Source organism: Ixodes scapularis, unplaced genomic scaffold, assembly GCF_016920785.2.
Source record: "Ixodes scapularis isolate PalLabHiFi unplaced genomic scaffold, ASM1692078v2 PGA_scaffold3__209_contigs__length_174095766, whole genome shotgun sequence".
NCBI classification, from domain to species: Eukaryota; Metazoa; Arthropoda; class Arachnida; order Ixodida; family Ixodidae; genus Ixodes; species Ixodes scapularis.
In genome coordinates this window covers 107,818,902-107,824,993 of record NW_024609868.1, presented here as the reverse complement: position 1 = coordinate 107,824,993, position 6,092 = coordinate 107,818,902, and positions in this window count along the sequence as shown.

Here is a 6,092-nt window from a genome sequence, read left to right as displayed (position 1 = left end):
TAACAGCCCTACACTTTCCTGCATCAGCTTAGGAGGTGAAGGTAAATCGAACGACGCTAGTATCGCGTCGCGACCGATCTTCCCTCCCCCCCCCTCCCCCCCCCCCCCCCCCCACCTCTCTTTCTCTCTCTCTCTCTCTCTCCCCCCCCCCCCCCGCTATTTGCGATGTCACTTTTATTTTTAGTGAATGAGTGGTAATGCACAAAATTTACGGAGAAACTTCATTTACCCACTAATATAGTCAGAATGAATCAGCTGGGCAAGAAACTATCGCTAAATGGAAAAAAAAAAAAAAAACGCATGCCAAATGGTATGTTAAAGCAGTTTCCCAAAACGAGGGCGGAGTTTAGACACCGCAACAATCGGTTCCGGCTTGATGTTTAGCTGCGACCTGCACTATTGTTTTCATCGAAATCACAGCTGAGAACACAAGTTTTAATTGTTTTTCAAGTTCCCGAACCTTTTCGCAATCCAGCACTGAATCGGTCGCGACCCACAAATTGGGAAACACTGTTCCTCGGCTTTCTACCTTCACATACAGACCAGAAGTTTCTCTGTTTCATGCGAGCCACCATGTTTGTTTGTGCTGGTGCCACCCACGCAGTAAAGGAACTGAAATGGCGGCGCGGCTGCGTTATTTTGAGGAGCTTTGCACAAAATCTTGTCCAAAAACGGCAGAACTACATAATCGTAAAAGGCAAAAAAAAAAAAAAAATCATTGCTAACAGTGCTGCAAAAAATAAATAAAAATAAAATGATTGCAAATTACAGTTTTTTCGTTTCTGCAAAAAAACTACAAAAACCTAAATTGCTTTTTTTTTTTTTTGTGGAGGTATTTTAAGTTTTACAGGGAATGACAAATAATTTAAATGAAATCAGCGAGACAAGAAATGGCGCAATACAGCTCAATTCTGAGTTACGAGTTTTTGCATTCGCTCGGCTTTCGGAACAGGGTATTGATTTGCATATGTCTTGTTCAAAAACGGCTCAAATAATTCAAAACTTAACTTCTACAATGCTGCCTTAGACATGAAAGCGCTTCGAAATTAATTTCATCGTGAAAGATAAATGCTGGTAATTGAATCAATCGATGAAGGGATTCGTCTCTGCAAATGGCGTGGAATCTAGGTTTAACAAAAGAGTCGGAGACAAAAGAAAAACAAATAACGTTATGGGAAAAACCGAAAGCTGACGGCTCGACGAAGAAGCAAGGAATGGAAACGGTTATGGAATGTGCACTCGACCCTCTTCATATAGAAATAGACGAGAAATTCACTCGCCTACACGACAGCGATGCCAAGTTTGGCTTCCTGGCTGGATACTGACGGACTGTACTACGTTACCGACAAGGTTAACTTAATAATGCTGCAGTTTCGGATGATTCCACAGCTGCAACGTCGACGCACATAATCTGTATGACGAAATTTTAGACTGCAGATTGTTCGTTTTAAAGCAGACTGACCTGGAAGTATCAGGACATGAATAACTTCAATTTATTGCTCAATATAGAGACAAGGGCGTCTTCCCCAATCTTCGTATCGCCATTTAAACACTGTTAACCGTATTAGTTTCCATCGCCGACTTCAAAAGGTTGTTCAGCAAGATGAAATAAATGCATTTACGAGATTTCATAGGCCAGGACAGACTTCGTGCTCTCACTCTGCTGGGTGTAGAAAGAAAAGAAACTGAGCGAATTGGGGATATTGATGACGTTGTAGACCAAATCGCTTCACCGAAACCAAGGAAATTTTTGTTGTAGACATTATGAAGTTACGGGATGTATTATTTTTTATGTTGTATACTTGTTCTGCTCATAATCAAAAGTGGCAACTAAAATGTAAGCTCCCTAAACAGCGTTTTTCTGCTGTACCATATGTCTATAACTTTAGCTAGGCGTTTCCGTGATTTATCCAACCGTTAACCTGCCACTTTGTTTTTCTCTTCTGTCTGGTTCAACGCTATCTAGTGTCCATGCAGTTTTTAAATGTCATCTTTTTATTTTGCCACAATACCAGCCAGGCGGGGATTAGAAGATGGTTTGACAGGAGCCACAGGACCATGTCTTGTTTGGTTCCTCCCGTGTATGGTCAGTACAATGCAGTAGAACAGACGTGCTGAGATACAGCTACCCATCTTGCAAGGACACGCGGAAGTTTACACAAAATCCTCCTCCTTCTCAACATCATCATCAGGAGAGCGAAAAAACTACTTTCCCTGGGCGCCATCATAGGTACGGCACTGGCTGTATCAGGGCTGTGTCACCATTATAGCGCGAAGGCAGCGCTGCCTCAGCAAGATAAAAGCAATTTCTAGTGCTGACTAATAGTCACTGAGGTAACGGCGTGCTGTATGTGAGAAATGCCTTTAAAAGGACACTGAGCCCTCAAATATGATTTGTTTAAGCGCCCATGGATAGAACAGGTATATAATAGCATGAAATTTCCCCGAAGAAAATATATCGTAAAATTTACTTTGTTATACTAATTTTGAGTTAGAAGCGATTGTGATATTGCCGCGGATGAAACCGGTTCGACGGGCGTAAAACTGAAAGTGAATGTGCAATCGGTGGACTTGTGTCAAATACAAAAGAAATGACGGGCGTCGAGACAACAGCAGCAAGCGTCGCGATGTCGGCAGAACAGCTGGCTCGCGGGAAGGTCTCTGACTCGGCAAGGCCGCACTGGGCTCCTTATCTATGATACTTGGTATATTGAACGAGCGGCCTAGAATGTTCGAGCGTCGAGTTAGGGCGAGACAGACTCAACAAGGCAATGATGGCCCCCTTATCTTTTATACTCGTCATCTCGAACATTCCTCCTAGAATGTTTGAGTGTCGAACATTCGGGGTACAAGTAAACACGAATTTTCTAGAAGCATTAAGTCGTGTTCCCTATTGTCCATGCAAGCTTCAATATTTCAGCACGTCAATTCAATATAGAGGTATGTTTCAAAATAACTGAAATAAGTCCCTCGACATAAATAATGCGCTGTTGTTGTTGTTTTTGTGGAAGTTCGCTTTCTTATTTCAGTGCTTTATTTGGGAGTTCAGTGTCCCTTTGAAATGGTGGATAAGGTGTCTCCACTACAAAGAAGTAATTATAGGAACGTAGTACGGGCATTCAGTCTGAGGTCTGTCAGGTGCACGATTCAGCAGTTGTAACTCCGAAACTATGGGCGTGACCCTCTGGAATGCGACATGATACCAAGGTAGGTGCAAAGATTAACAAAAAAAACAAACAAAAAAAACTTAAATTAGAGCTTAAGAATATAAATTAGTGAACCCAAAGCAGCACTCGACAGAAATGAAATACCAGACTCTATCTTCTTGTGGCTGAGGTACATTGCAATGGTTATTCATTAATTTTTTCCAGTAACGGCCACAACACTGGATCGCAGTCATGGGTTGGACCACAAGAGAGTAGACGCGCGACTTTTTCTTAGAGCTTAATCGAATGACGGGACACTGAGAACGCCTGAATTGGAGATTGCTGAATTCTACAGTATTGTGTGTTAGAGATGAACACGTACTAGTAAATATTTGGGCAATTCATATTGGTTTCTGAAAGTCACACTTTTTTCAGTTCTAAACCACTATCTTGCTCTTTTTCATGATAATCGTTCTATCAACTATCCGACTTCGTGCCATATAAACACTTTTTTTCCTTTTTGTCGAGACAAAAATTGGGTTGTGTGGATGCTATACAGCCTAGAACTTGTTCTGCCTCAACTGGCGACGAGTCTCCCAGCTGTAGACGAGAAATTGAGCCAGTGCGCAACCGCTAGCCTGGAATCTTAACGTGCATCACGCAGTAGTGATACACGACCGCACGCCGGTACGATGCTCATCCAGATCGAAACGGGCAGGGGTGGGGACTGAACCCAGGATTTTGGGTTCTTCTGCAGCGCGAGCTTTCGCTTCACCTGCTCCGAGCTGGTGTGCGCTAGACCACTCGGCCACCGATCCCCCCTTTGTCGTGACAAAAAAAAAAAAAAAAAAAAAAAAAAAAAAAAAAATCTGCCTTTTCCAGTCAATTTGCGAGTATCTGGCGCCAGAAATTTACGCGGGACTCCACAGAAACTAAAGGAGGCTCTATCCGCCGAGAAAGTGAGGGAGTGAAGGAGACGAGAGCGAGGGGGCGACGTCAGAACGCCGAACTCTGATTGCACTGAGTAGTGGGTAGACCTAAAGTTGCCTTTGTCTCCACTGCACTCGTCGAACGCGTTCGAATGCTAGAGCCAAACGCAGGACCCCTCAGTTCCGTGTTTTAACGCGTTCGGCGAGTACAGCGTAGACAAAGTCAGCTAGCTTTAGGTCTACCCACTAATCGTTCCAATCAGAGCTCGGCCTTCTGAAGTCCACGCGCGCTCTCCTCCCCTCCTCTCCCTCAGTTTCTCGAAGTATGTGGAGCGCAAGTTCGTCTACTTTTTCTGCAGGAGTTTTGGTGACGTCAGAAAATCGCCGAGCTCTGATTGGTTCTGATTGAAGGATAGTGGGTAGATCTCGAGGCAGCTAGCTTTGAGGTCTGCCCTCCTTCAATCAGAGCCAATCGGAACTCGGCGTCTTCCTGACGTCACCAAAACTTTTTGCTCTCCGTATTGCTGTTTGTAAGACCTTCACTGGAATATGCATCTGTATTGTGGGATCCGCATTGGAAGTAGTTTGTAGATAAGCTGGAAAAACTTCAGAACCGTGCCGGCGAGATTTGTAAGAGAAAAATATAATAGAAACAACATCGTAACGGAGTCTAAACGTTTATTTGATTGGGAACCTTTGTTTTTAAGACGCAGCTACTTTCGATTGAGGTTCTTGTTCGCGATTTTTGATGATCTGACAGGCATTGAAGAAAGCAACTACATAGAATTACCTAATTATGTTTCAAAGTGTATTGATCAATCGGGAAAGATAAGGTACATTTTTGTCAGACAGATTATAATATTTTTTTGTTGCACGCATAATTTTTGAATGGAATGTGTTACACGAGCTTGTTTTTATTCATGACGGCGTGGGACCACTTATCTCGGCAAGATTTCTTGATTATATTATAGATATATTATATCCGTACATTCAACTGACCTTTTGTATTTCTCGAGCGTTTTTGTTTTGTGTATATATGAGTTGTATTTGCTATAATGCCAAAAACTTTGGCGCAGGAGTTTTTTTTTTGTTTTTTTTTTTAAGAAAAAAAATTAAGCTTATGATGGCCACCCGCTGTAAATAAACAAAAAATAAATAGAAATTGGTGTGTTATATCTTACACTTCGCCCATGGCGGCCACGATTTTAAGGTCCCGTATACGTTTGTGTTTCACAAAAAGTAGTCTTAGAAACCATTCACATTCAAACTTGGTGTCAGTTTTTCAAAAAAAAAAAAAAAGAGGAAGGTGCGCAGATATCATGGATCGAAAAATATATGACGAGCAATCTCTGCCATGTACTTGCTACATCATTTTTTTTTTTTGCACTCAATTTATATATAGTTACAAGGGTCGTTCGAGGTTGACCGGGACTTTTGTCCATAAGAAACGACTGAACAATAGTAGCATGTTGAAACATGCGCAGGGCGTTAACGTAACTTTTGAAAATCGCGCCTGTACGACCTACTTGACGCAGGCACAGTATTTCCCGCTATTATGGCGTCGAGTGCTATGCCTGTAACTGTTGAGCAGCGGTGTACAATCAGAAGTTTGGTTAAGAAAAAAAGTTAAACCATCTGAAATTTTGAGAATGTTGCAAGCACATATAGGGCACATACGATTTCAGGGACATGAGTGTGGGCGGCTTATGTTTGTCTAAGGATGACAGCCGGTTACAAATGAACCGTACGGACACGTCCGTCCAACTTCGGTCAGGTAACCTAGATTTTTCTACGCAAAAGAAACCAGGGAGCCACCAGAATGAGTGTATCGGTGCCTGGACGCGCGGGAGATATATTTGCAAAAACTACGAAGGTTGCTCAGAAAATAATGCGCATATTGCTTGTTTTCTCGAAAACTATATTTATTCAAAATCTATTAAATTTGCATGCGATAATACTGCATGCTTCCTGTACGTGCTATTTTCCGACATAGTCTTTCACGACTTAGGCCAATGTA